At 46.7% G+C, this 13899-nt stretch overlaps 1 long non-coding RNA gene across 2 annotated transcripts; it reads right to left on the minus strand.

The window, feature by feature from the left end:
* Positions 1-9244: 9244 nt before the first annotated feature.
* Positions 9245-13058, minus strand: LOC140259292 (uncharacterized). 2 transcript variants are annotated; one of them, XR_011905384.1, is made up of 6 exons: positions 13034-13058; positions 12594-12920; positions 10676-10858; positions 10371-10501; positions 9536-9612; positions 9245-9366 (listed from the first exon to the last, which is right to left on the minus strand). It is a non-coding gene; the product is annotated as an uncharacterized lncRNA (long non-coding RNA). The 2 variants fall into 2 exon arrangements; XR_011905383.1 differs by lacking the exon at positions 13034-13058 and having other exon boundaries at positions 12594-13019.
* Between the last annotated feature and the right edge of the window lie 841 nt (positions 13059-13899).

Below are 13899 nucleotides of genomic sequence, written 5' to 3' on the forward strand. Positions count from 1 at the left end.
AACACACCCCTGAGAATGTAATATACCAAGAAAATGTAAAGGTCAGACTAGAGGATTATTAATAGCAGTTTTCTTCTTCCTGTGTGTTTTGGAGAGGTATATGAACAAGAGTAAGGTCACACTCAGCAACTGCGTGCTCTGTGATGGGGATCAGTGTGCTGCTACACAAGGAAAGGGGGCTCATGGAGATAAGAGATATCTATAAACAAAGCCCAAAGGTAAAGGGAGAAGCTAGAAAGAAGCAGTCAGCCTACAAGCTTGTTCCTATGGCTCTGCAGGTAGACCCTTTTTTTCCTTCTTGTCCAGTCTGGAGCAGGACATGTTTACAATCATGTTTCAGTTTCATCACTTCAAAACCGTTTCTGGTTCGGGTGGCAGCCCAGTGCAGCACACCAACTTATCTTTGCTGCAGTGTTCATCCTCTTCTCAGCTTGATCTAAAGGAGACACCTGAGTTGTAAGTAGAGCCAGAGTGGAAGACAGGCTTCCCCTCTTCCTATTGCATTTCAGAATCCTTAGAATAACTCATAAAGGTCGTGGTTTGCTCCTTTCAGGAAATCAGAAATTGCACGTGACTTCAAGTGGCAGAAAGGGTAAGGCCATTTATTTCATCTTGGTAGAGAGGCTGACACACTGACAGTGTTCTGAAATCACAGTCTCAGAGGTAGCAGAGGAAATCACCTCTAAGATCAAACCATCATCTGCCATTTATGTGCCCTGTTCATCCACACGGCATTATACTGGACACGGATTCAGGCTTCAAAAGCACAGCTGAAGTTTATTGCACAAGGTGCACTTAAAGAAAATGTTTCTGAAGGCCACGGGCACACACTGTGTGTGTATCCTACCCCAGCTATGCAGGGTAGCCTGCACAGCTCCTGGCACTATGTTCAGCTTCTGTCAGCCTCAAGGGGCAGAGATTTGCCTTCCCCAAGTGCCGGGCTGTGGATCCCTTTAATTTTTTATTCTGTTGCTTTTACTGTCTGCAACAGTGGGTGGAAAAAGTGGAGAGGTGAAAAAGCAAACCAGGCCATCTGGGAGTACAAAAAATACAGGGGAAGAGAGATAGAGAGACAGTAACTACAGGACTGCGGCATTAAAAGAAGAAACATGGGCACATAAGCGAAAGAACTTGGATTAACACCAGGGAAAATGTCAGCAGGAGAAATGTAAATGAGTAAAATTTGCATTTATTTGTGCCTTGGGAGGGAAACTAATTGATTGAACTCAAGATATCCTCACAGAACTCCCACTCCCATTACTGTAAGTGGCCTATACATGCAGCATTCATTTCTTGTTGCAAAACACCGGTGTGTCAGAGCTGCTCATGAGCATCCTGCTGCTCCTCTCCCACAGCTCATCCTCTCTCCAATGCACTGGTTTGCACTCAGCTTTACCAGTGCAGGTGGCTGTGGCCTGGAACCTCTGTGGAAGACATTTCAAGCAGAGAAGAGAGCCGCTCGCTGCATCTGCAGCAGCAGGGGCTGCTGAGCACACCCAACAATGCCTCTTGGCACCCAATGGCAAAACAAGGCCCTTAAGGCACAGCTGTATGAAGTGATGTTTGTGAAGTTTGCCCAGGGTCTGTTTGACCAAGAACCCACTACAACCTGTGAGCGTTTAACATTAATTTTAGCTGAAGCAAGCTCTGTCTGGTCTCTTCTTTTGGTATTTCGCTTCAGGTCGATAAGTAGATGTTGTCATTACCCTATTTCCTGGACTAAAGATTTAAAAGGGAGTAAGCGCCTTATTTCTGTCCTGGGTTCCATATATTTCCCTATATATATTGAGCTGAACTGTTAACTGCTTGTCTTCTTCCAGAAACTTTGAGAGCCAAGAGTTCCTAATATCTGTAACCACAAAGTTACCATCAGTGGCTTTGCCTCACCTGTTCATTTAAAAGACAGTTTATCTGCAAATTAAGAATTAATGGCATTCAGATAAGGGATGAAGGTTAGAATTAGTTACATCTGAGTTGTATTTCTAACATAAAATGTCCAATGTCATGTTGAGCTTTCAGTCTGAGGACAGTGTTCTCAAGACATGGACAGCAAATGCTGTATTGCTGTTGTAGCACAGCAGGCTTCTAGCTTCCTGGGCTCATGAGGACACTGGATGAACAAAACCCCCTTCATCTAGGAAGGTATTCAAGGAAAGGTATTCAAGTCCATTCCATGTGTGATGAATGCAAAGACTCTACACAGAGCCCAGAGTATATGGGTATGGCTATGGGCTGTGATGCCCACTTTCAGTGCCAGCCCTGATGCCCTCCAGTCCACCTCTCTGAACACACAGGGCGAAGTTCTGGGCTGTGCACAGTGTTAGTGCAGCTGAGTTGGTGAGCTGCCAGCTTATTAATATCCTGACTAATTTTGTGCAGATGTTAGCTATTCCAAAGCGATTGCCACGAGATCCTTCATCATCTCATTCATCGTTTGTCTTTTCCACAGTCCTGGTAGGGGACAGAAGATGGTCTGTGGCTCAAAGAAGGGCATTCAGGGATGGCAGTTGGATATGGATATGTGTATCTGAGAGTACTGCACTATGAGCTCAAACTGACACAGTGGGTATAAATTAAAGTGTGACTCTTTCCTCCTGGCTCCATTCCCCTTGCCTGGCTGTGGATGGTTCTCATTTAGCTGTCCTTCAGCAGTGACGGCAGCCTGTGCTCAGGGGGCGGAATGCTCACGGGCAGGTAGGGTTCACTGGGCACAGAACCAGCCAGTGTCACCATCCAAACTCCAAAGTACAAGCTTTTCACTCCACTGAATACAATAAAACTTGCTACCTTTCCACTTGTCTGTCATTTTGGATATTTAGTTGTTTTCAGCATCGTGCATCACTTTTGCTTCAGGGATAGCAAAGCATATTCCCCATCTTTATTTATTTATTTATTTATTTTTCTTTACCATCTGTGCTGTTCCCCATAAGAGGCTTTTTGGATCTTAGAGATGTCACCTGAAAAAATATGTTTGACTTCAAGTGGCAAAAGAATAGAGCACACTGTAGAATTCCTTCCATTCACAAACTCCCGATGACTTACCCCACTGTGCTGCTCTCACTGGCTTCATTCACACCTCTGCTGGCTGTGGGGTGCCCTGAGCTGGGCTACAAAACCACATGAAAACAGCAAATCAATATTCTGATTAAGCAGTTTGTTTCCATTTCGTAGCTGGCTGTCCTACTGACATGTCCTGGTTCCCCTCTGTCCCGTTTGTTGTTGGGATCATTGTAGCACCTCTGGCAAGCAAGGGCTGTCGTGGGACTCCCTGCACAAACAGAGCTGGTTTTCAAGGATAATACACAACATAAATGAGCAGCCTTGTTCTGTCAACAAAAGCCTTTGTGTTTATAAGGACCCTCAAATGTGTTTTTAAAAATACTCGGGTGGATATTTTTAGCAGTGAGAGCCTCTCCAGCCTCCTCTAACGCACCAACACTGTTCCCAGCGATGCTCTCCCCTAACCCCCCCTCCCCTCCTCCCCCACACTCAGGGATGCTCCTGCACAGTGCAGCCCCAGCAGCAGCAGCCCTTGTTAGTCGGGCTGCACTGACATCTGTTGGCTCTTATCAACAGAGGTAGGAAAAAAACAAAGCCACTCAGTTCCATACACTGAGATAGCACTCACAGGCAGAAACAAATAGCCGGGTGAGTGACCCTGCAATAATGCTGCCTTGGGTCCAGGAGCAATGAGCTGCCCAGTGGGCATGTCATACAGGTTTGGAAGCTGAGGGCCTCCTGTGCATCCCACACCTCGTGAAGCACCTCATTCCCAATGACCATCCCTCCAGTTCTGTGCTGCTCCTAGAGCTCATCCCCAGCCCTAGAGCTCTGGGCTGAGGCTGCAGCCTGCCTGCAGCTGTGTTCCCCCAGCGAGCTGATCAGTCCATGTGACTAATTAAACCAGAGGACACACACACACTCATTTCTGAATCAGCGTCTGAAAAGATCACACATTCTTTTGGAACAGAACAAGAAAGAACTGAGCAAACATTTCACTTGAACCAGTGCAGCCTTACTAGGATGCACAGCTTTGACAATCCAACTTTAGTTGTTCAGTGCAATAAGCAAAGAAGAACTGAATGCCCTATAGTTCAGCCAGCACGTTTGGTTAAACTCACCCTCCTGCAGATACTATATTTAAATGTCAGACTCTTAATCACAGAATTCATAGAAAGCTTAATCAAAGTAACAGTGCTACCCACTTCTGTCAGGCTCAGTGATGGAGCAATTACCAGCCTCTTTCTAATGACTGCAGCTGGTTTCACTGGGAAGCCCACTGGGAGCACTCCTGGTCCAGGCACTGACAACAAATAGTACGGAGGTACTGGGGCATAGAGAGGAGAAGCACTTGGGTTGCTGCAGGGGATGCCCAGCAGCAATTTGTACCTGTTGTATGCACATCCCTTGAACCCAACCCAGGCTGCAGCGAGGAGATGGAGACCATCATCAATTTCCCTTTCCAGTGGAAACAATTCCAGGAATCCTTCTCCTTGCTGTTCTTCACAAATATTTGTTAAATGCTTGAGTCAACAGCATTTAATTTTGGCCTTACAAAGTATAATCTCTTCTTAAAAAGTCAGGTCAGCCCTTTGGTTTTAAAGACAGTTCGTGGCATTTAGGTTTCAAAGTCATTTAAAATAGAATTAGGTAATTTTACAGCGTTATAAATCTCTGCTGGTTGGCTCCAGAGTAAGTAGACTGTTAATCCTACCAGTAAAGGTTTCATAATTTCTCTGAGCACTGCAGTCTAATATTTCCCATGGAAGCATTGTGCCAGGCTGACTCTGCCTGCTAGATTTTGTTGCTGTTGAAGGGGGGAAATTGCAGAAAAACAATGGATCTACTTTCTTGGGTGGGAAAAAGAAGTGATGAACATGAAAGCACTCATGGCCACATGGCATGGGGGGATAACATGGTGGAAAAGCCCCAGGGCAGCTCTGCCTCTGAGCATTCGGTTCCAAGATGTGCAGGATTGCTGCCAGGGCAATGAGGCTGAGTGCAGCCAAGGCTCTGAGCTTCTCCTCACACCTTCTCTGTGTGCTCTCTGTAACGCCTGCATCCCACCTCTCAGTAGGGCTGCAGACAGGAGGCATCCATTCACCAGAGCTGCAGCTGTGGTCATAATTCTGATTGCTTGTGCAGGGCCTGGTACTGCCAGCAGCCAGAGGGAGGGCAGGGAGTGCTTCTGCAGCACAGCAGCAGTATCTGCTCTGCATTGCACCTGGCACTCTGGGAACAGGGTCAGATTCCTCACATGCATCCTTCCAGTAAGTCCATTACAGTGCTAAGTAACAGATATCACTCCTTCACCCTCCGCTTGCAGCAGTATGGCTTGTGCTATTAGTTAATGACATCTGAAGCTGCAGCGAGGGCTGCAGGATGATGAGAGCCCCGCGTTGTCTCAGGGGACAGCTCTCTGTGCACACAGCGTGGTTTTTCAGCCTTCTCTCCCGTTACATCACTGAGAAATTGGCTGAGCTGGCAGCTGCAGCGCCCTGCTCGCAGCGCAGAGGCAGGCACAGCCCGTCCTCTAGGTGTCCCCAGCGCCACGCTCAGCCCGCAGCGCCGTGCCCGCACCGGTGGGCAGCGAGGGAGCCCTTCTCGGGTCTCTAATGAGGCCTCGGTGTGAACGCCAGCCGCGTCACAAGTTGAAAACAAACAAACAAACAAGAACAAAAGCGCTTGGTTCGTTTCGCACTGCTGAGGCCGGCACTTCCCATCTCGTTTTCCCACCTCCGGTGTCTCCGCTGCTGCGTGCTGCCCAGTGCCAGAATGCTGCAGCGCCTGGGCTGTGGGTGCGAGAGGAAGATGCTGATCACACACAACCTTCCGTCCTCCAGAACAGCAATCAACAAATTGGAAACACACCGTGCTCCATCTCAAGATGTATTTTGCTCCTATCTCGGTCACCACCCTGATTTTCACCTTCCCGCTGGCTTTCATAGAGAAGGAATCCATTAACTCTTTGCTGGGCAGGAGCTGTGTGCTGGCTGCAGTGCTTCTGCTGAGCCCTGAAGAAAGGCCCCAGGCTTCCAGCCTCCTGTACAAAGCCCTCCTGCAGCTGTGAGGCATTTCTGCTTCTCCTCCTTGTGATCACCACTGGAAAACAAAAACAAAACAAACAAAAAACAAAACAAAAAAGGTGAATGGGTTAATGAAGACAGTGAGCTCTTCAGCTCTTCTCAAGAAACAGTTTCACTTGGCGAACCAACACGGTAAAGGCTGCACTGCCCCACGGGGTGAGCGGTGGGTGCAGGGGCTGCAAGAGGAGAGACCAAACCCTGCCATTCTCTGGATGTGGAAGCACATACTGCCTGCAGATCCTCGCTCTGAGCTGCAAGCCAGAATCTCAGTGTTTGATGCCAAGGAGATTATTTTTGCCAAGCCTGCATCTGTGTTAGGAGTTGGGCCGCTTCTTGCAGAGTTAGTCAGAAAACACCAAAATAAGATTGTTGCATTTTCTCCAGTCGGGTTTTGTCAGAGAGAAACAACACCCTCAAATTTGCTGCAGGAGTTCAGGTGTTCAGCCAGTTTGTTCCAAATGTCAGTGATCAGTGACACACAACATGCCCACCGTGCACAGAGATGACGCCTCGCTGAGAACTTTTGCAACTTGAAGTCCAGAGGTTGCACCTTCCTTCCAGTTCCCTGTTTTCCACTTCCACGTAGCCATAAAAATCAACCCATCCATCACTGCAGCCTCTGCTTTTAACCTCCCTGAGACCTTGAATTTGGTTCCAGAGATGGAAAGTTCTTTGCCACGATGCTGGGAGGGCTCAGCATAACGCCTGTGCTGCTTCTCCCCTTCACGCCGTCAGGAGTGGCAGAGCACCATCCCAGTCACAAACCTTGTGCTGACAGCAGGGCAGAACAGCACATTCGTTTCTGCTGCCTTATTGAAAATGCTATATGGGCAAGGGAAAATATTTGTATTTTGGGTTAAAACTCCTTCCTATTGCTTTAATCATCCCTTTGTTTACTTAATACAACAGGGTTTGTTTTCAGTTCCATTTAAAAATGTGCTTTCAGAGCCACATTGTTGCCAAATTTATCAGAACTCACATCCACACCATTTATCCTCCACTGGGCCAGTTACTGGAAAATCATTAGCCAGGGATGACACGGAATGCTCACAGTTTAAGTAGTAAAGGGCGTTAGTAAACAATTAATATGACAGGAAGAGGATGCGCTGTGTGTGGCAACAGCACTCCTGTCACTGTATCACCTTCACGGCGTTCCAACTTGCTAATTAATCCTGCTCTGAGTATTGCTGGGAATACCAGCTCAGGTAAAGCTCTGCTGATGTGCTGAGCCGCCTGCATTCACCTCAAACTCAAAGGTCAGACTTCTGAACATGAAGGAAAGAAAGAAAAAACAAAACTCTTCTGTTCTGCTTATTTGTATCTAAAAAGAAACCAAGCAAAGATACTTTGGAGAGACGGGTCTGACCTCTGCACTTAGGGATACTTAACTCAGCAGTAAAGTGCCTGGATTGAAGTGAAATGTAAGAGATCAATAGTTCCCATTTCAGAGCAAACGAGGATGGTTGGACAGAAAACAAATCACAGCATTCGGGCTGATGACTAGAAATGTGTACACAGCAAGGTGATGGGGAGGGTGGGCTGATCTTCCTAAAAGGATCAGCCAAAGCTCAGTGAAGAGGAAACAGGGTTTAAATTGCAGCAAGTCCTTAAGAAGTATCTAAATGTGATTAGAGAGAAGAATTTAAACAACAACAACAAAAAGGAATTCAGTGGTATGATTTTTAGGAGCTCCATTTGCCTGAGACAATCCCAGGGAGCAGGAGGGTGACGCAAGGTCTGGAGACCAGAAGCAGGCAGGTCTGCAGGGAGGAGCTCCTCAACACTGACACATTTATTTGTCAGAAATTTGGCAGCTGATTCTTCCTCAGAAGAGTTTTTTTGTAGGTAAGAACTTCAGAGAAAGGCGGGGAGGAGAGCAATGCTTGGAAAGGCAGAGCTGCCATCAAAATGTCATGGTTTGGCACAGGGACACTCAGCTCAGCTCACCTTCACCAGTGGATGGATTTCTTTATTCACGGAGGATTTCTTCTCACAGTTATACTCATAAAATGAACACGGCTGCAACGTTCATCTGTCACACACAACTTCATTTCTCCCAACTGATGGTTGACTGCTGCTGTGTGGGGGAGGATCGCAGCAGGTGAAGCTCTCCTGGAAAAAGACCATTTTTCCATTGCTCATTTGACACACATTTCACAAACATGTTTTAAATTCTAATCACTGTTTTTAATGACCCGATCTGAACTTGATTTCCTGCATTTGGTATCTTCAGAAATTCATTTTGAAGAATACACTGCATAGTAGACCCTTGGTTATTCTTTACACTTAGAGAGTACAGTCATAGTAAACGTTGCAAATAATAGTACAATTTCCCATATGAAACAGTCGGAAAACAATAATATACGACCTAATTGGTGAACGCTGCTTCTTTTTCTGGCACAACTAGACAACACTGAAAGCAGCATTATTAGCTTGGCAATGCCTGCTGTGCTGAGGCGTTTCTCCTGGCTATCTCACTTCATAGAAAACTCAGGAACTGCTGCACTTTACTTCAGCCATTACCTTCAACACAAAGTCTTTGAAGAAGCCGGCAGACTCTCCTGTTTCTCCCGACAGTTTGCTTTAACATCTAAGTTGCTTTAAATTATAAAGGAATCCAGCACAGTCAAATTTTCCTGCAGACAGAAGTCCAAAGATTAACAATCCAATAGAAATCCATTGGGGTACTGCATCTTGTACAGCTTGGAAATAGCCAAAACACACCTTGCAGCTCTCACAGATGTCCAATATGGACTGAAGGGCTCTGTGATCAGACCTGGGCACAGTGGGATGGAGTGCCATCTGTGCAATATGGCATTAGTCCATAGTGCAATTGGGCTGGTGCAAACAGTGAGCAGAAATGTGTAAACCAGGCACAGACATTCTGCTGTGTCGGTGCACCAGTGTGAAAGCCTTACAAGAAACAGAGCTGATTATTCTTCCCCGGAGATGCCTCACAGAGTCATTAAGTTTGGAAAAGACCACCAAGATCATCTAGTCCAACCATCACCTCCCCCCCCCCCCCCCCCCCGGCATCCATAGAGATGAATAAAAGACAAAGTGCCAGCATTGCCCAGGAAGACAGGGATAGGAGCGTTGGATGGAGATGTGCAGACGATGACCTGCAGGGATGGCACAGGGCTGCCCATGCCCTTGTTTGTCAGCCTGGGAGCTGCGTCGCTGCCTCTTGGCAGAGCACACACAGACGGCACTTGGGCTTCCCACGCTGGAACAATGACGCTCATTTCCAGCTTCGGCCAGACCTGGTGAATGAAACTTTCTGGATGGACAAAGATGGATCAAACACTTTGTTATCTGCAGCAGAATCTCACAGATGTTTCCTTGCAGACATCTTAAGCAGAATACCAAATGTTTTACCACCGCGTACAAAGCTGGTCCAAAGCCAGACGTTTACAATGCTTTGTGCTCACCTATACTATTGCTTATACCTGTCAAAGCTGCTTCCTGTTTTGGATATTAGGTCTCAGGATGGAGAGCTTCCAAATACTGGGCAGGCCAAAGTCAGCTGCACTCAGTAAAAATACAAAGAATAATGTCAGAAGAAGTATAAATATTCAGATGAAGAATTGCTTCTTTATTATTTCCTGGTTTGCACACTTACGTGTGTTCATAGAAGGGGGGCAGTTTTAAAAGATATACACTAAGGCGCTGCTGGATGTGGAGATCTCTGTTACTCTCAAGGACCTGACATTTCACGTATCAAAGCAATATAAAAAAAATAAGCATTTAAGACCCATTCCTCCTCATACGTACACCGTGGGCTTTGAGTTAGACTTGTGAGCTTGTCCACTGCTAAGCCTGCTGAAGACAAATACGTGATGCTCACAGCACTCAGATGGGGACACCAAAGGGCTCACAGAATGGAACTGCTCATGGAGTGGCATTCAGAGAGAAGCACACTGGTGGGACACAGCTGTGTGCTGGATGGATGAGGAAGAAAGCCATGTGTGTGAATGGGAATATCCGTAATACACACATGGGAGTAGTATTTTAAGCACAAAACCTATAATTAGTGGCTCCTTGGCTTTACTTTCAGCCTTTGGGAAGAAGTACTTCCAGGTTTGCAATCCGGGTGTATTCATTAGAGCTAGTGTGATGGGAGATTAAAAATGCTGTAAAATAAAACAGAGAAAATAAAAGCATTTGATAACTGTAAAAAAAAAAAAAAAAAGAAAGCCTGATGTTTCAAGCTAAAAACTGAATGTTTCTCACTTAAGGAAATTCCAAATCAAATCTGAGTTTTCTTATTATTTGAACACTCACACCAGAATTTCCAGCAGCGCACACAAGGCTCACAGGCACAGTTCGTTTGGATGCTGGGGGTGCGCTGAGTCTCTCAGTCCCACGCGTATCCCTGAGCTCCAGCTCCTTTTGACTTGTTTCAGTGGTTCAGACTGGAGGAAAAAATGGCACCGTTTTGCTCTTACCACATTTGGGTATCAAAATCCCAACTCTCTGCTGCTTCCTGGTGGCGCTCCTGCATGGGTGCTCTTAGAGCCTGACAAGGGGGCAAAGGAAGGCAGGGAGCTGTCAGCGAGCAGGCAAGAGAAACCTCAAAACAAACCCACCTGTTACCGCATCTGTGTTCACTGGGGACGAAAAACAATCCAGAAAATCTTGAAGAAATCTAACAGCTCTGAATAGTTTCCAGAGGCACGTGCCTGCCTGGGATCACAGCCTCTGCCCTGTTATCAGCAGCACCACACACAGGAACGGATGCTCGTGCTCACACTCCGCATTGTGTTTATGGCCTTAAAAAATAAAAAAGAAGAAAAAAAAAGTTTGACAGAGTAATTTGGCAGCAGTTTAGTGCCTGTCTGATGTAAGCATAAACACACACCCTGCTATTTGAGGAGGGATTACAAAGCAGGTGCAGTTCAGATCATTTAACTTGTATCCTTTCAGTACCTCAAAATCAGCCCTAGGATCCTGGGGTGGGATTTCCAGTGCCTGATCCAGAACAGGCTGCGATGTGGGGCCGGCTGATTAGCTGATACAGCCTCACACACCTGCAGTTCTTCAGAGGTTGCATTATGCCATCCCCCAGACTGATTTATTTCACTGTCTGGGTTCGGGATGTGTCAGAGCAGCCCCACACCCTGATTCCTAGAAAGTAGAATTGATTCATTTGCTGATATTTTTTACTGCGCCTTGGGATATTTCATGGCAATGAGAAGGAAGGGCCAGGGGAGTTCTATCAGTGCCGGCGCTGTGCTGTGAGCTGGGCTCTGCTTCGTGCCATGCTCACGGCCAAGTCAGGAGAGCTTCACTATTTTGTGGTCATTCAGAACCAGAACTTCTGCTCCAGTCCTCACTTTGGTTCTGCTCATTTTCTCTTCTGGGTCTTGTTATCTATTCCAACGCCAGCACAACCCCACTGGATGGCAGCTATTATTTATGCACAGGTTCGCTTTTCTTACCACTGCTAAACGTTTTCTGAGTATTGAAGTGAGCAACTTTGCAAACAAGATGTTTTTAAAGCACAGTGAGTGCCCCTCCAGACCACTGCCCATCTGGGTTAGAAAGGCTGTAAGACTTAAAAAGCTTTTCTTCCTAAACTGTAGACAATTTCTAGACTTGAAAACATGAACTAAAAGAGTAAAAAGAAAAAAAAAAAAAATGCTTACCCACCACTAGTTTCACTGGCACTCAGGGCAGTGATTTTTCCTCCAGAGCTTTGAACCATGAAGATCTCCTGTTGGAAACCTCTGCATAAAGACCTGCAGGTTCCTCTGGGAATACTCAGACTCCAAGAGCTGGTGCCTTCCAGCTAATCAGGGTTGGTTCTTTTTTCTCCCTTTCTAGGGAGCAGCTGTCAAATAACGCTCAGTTTGGATTCTTTCCCTGGACTGTTACATCACATTGTGCCATCAGTGCAGGAGAACCGTCCGTCCTGCCAAACACTGCGGAGTTGGAGAGGAAGGCTGGCTGTGCCTCCACCCCATCCAGCCGCTCACCTCCTTCCCTCCAGGCCACTCCTAAAGGTAAATGCTCCTATATAAGGAGAGAACATGAGTGGCTCTGTTGGTTTATAAGTCTGATGCCTTTTTGCTGCTGAACCAAACACCACCGGATGTTGTCTTTGTTTTCTTAGAAGATTGACCTTTTTTTTTGTTGTTTTTCTCAGAAACCAAACTTTGGTTTGAAGGTGAATTTATGAGCTGGTTTTGGCCCCTCGAGCCCTGAGTCTCCCCACCCATCACATGGTTCTTCCTTGCAGCCTCACGTGTGATGTCTGTGCCCTGATGCTTTCAATTGGTCAACTTCATTATCATTAACTCTGCTTATCCCAGAATATCCTTATTTTGTTAAGCTAAGATCAGACAAAAAGCTTCAGCCCTGATCACAATTCTGGCAATGAGCAACACAGATCAGAACAGTAGGAAAATGCTGGCGTTTGAAGGTTCATGTTGGATGTGAATGTAAGATTAGTGCCTAAAACACAGGCAAGAAAATTGTTACAAACTGCTTTGGGTACTTCCTTACCTAAATGCCAACAACTCACGTGAGCAGGGATCCACACTTCAAGGTACTCCACTGTATATATCAAGTTATTGTAGATAATTCATATCACAGATGAATCCAAGTGATAAGTTCTGATACGCAGGTTCTTCCCCACCTTCATGATTCATTTCTGAAACTTTCAGCAGCTGCTGCTACCATGAACTGCTTTCAGAGGCCAGGTCCCAGTGGCCCTCTTGGTGCTGCTCCTCATTCCATTGGGCACAGCGATCACTTGAGCAGGACCTTCCCTGGGAAGTGGCTATTCCAGGTGGACCTTATCTCCAGCATTCACATTTGGATGACCTTTATCTGTGACATGGCAGAAAGCACAGCAGTGATAGCAGAACAAGGTCCCGGGCTATAGCAGGTGAGGATTTGCTGAAATGCAACAGCCACACAGATAAAGGAAAGCAGCTGCTTACCTTCAGAAGACCTCAGGTATGCGGGGAACTCCAGCAAGACCCCCTCACCTGCACTGCCAACCCTTAAATGAGGGCTGGGAGGGGTGGATCCTGGCTCCAGCCCTTCTGGTCACTCAGACACATTGCTTACACCTGAGCTGTCCTGGGTTGGCCCTGCCTTCCCACCAGCTGCTCCATCGCTGCTTCAGGCCATGACTGAGCATTTCCAGAATAGCTTTCAGGAGAAAAGAACTTCAGCAACTCCTATATTCTGCTGACTTCTAGGAGGCAACAGAAACCCTGCTGAATGCATCGGTTTGCATCTGTTGGGCCATCAGACCAAGCACAGCCAGACCAGCTGTGCCCCAGGCTGTGATCACACACACAGCTGTGGTTGCACTGACCCTTCTTTATCTCATTGCTAAGTATGGCTGTGGCAGCTCCTACAGCAGCATGAAGACTTGCAGCCCCGTTCCATCCAGAAAGGAGCAGCAGTACAGCCCTGCCATGGGACAGCTCAGGACGCTGCAATTTATGGGCAACACATCAGGAATTATTTGCAGGAAAGGAGAACTCAGTGAGTGTGATTGTCTGACCCCCTGCACCAACCTTGCTGCTTACTGCCATGGAAAGCTCCATTTGGAGAGGACTGTTATCATCCTAAATAACCCCTCCGTAGGGATCTCAGACACATGGGCTCATTGCTGGCAGCCTCCCCTGCACTCAGTTCTCCCCAGTGCTGGAACAGCTGCTTATTCCTCCAGCTCAGGCCTTTGAGATGTAAATAGTGTAATCCGACTTCAAGAGGCAAGGAAATATTAGCAGAATTTAATGTAAACATTGTATAAATCATCCCAAAATAGCACGGCCACGGGATGAGCCAAAGA

Source organism: Excalfactoria chinensis, chromosome 15 (genome assembly GCF_039878825.1).
Source record: "Excalfactoria chinensis isolate bCotChi1 chromosome 15, bCotChi1.hap2, whole genome shotgun sequence".
In the NCBI taxonomy this organism is placed as follows: Eukaryota; Metazoa; Chordata; class Aves; order Galliformes; family Phasianidae; genus Excalfactoria; species Excalfactoria chinensis.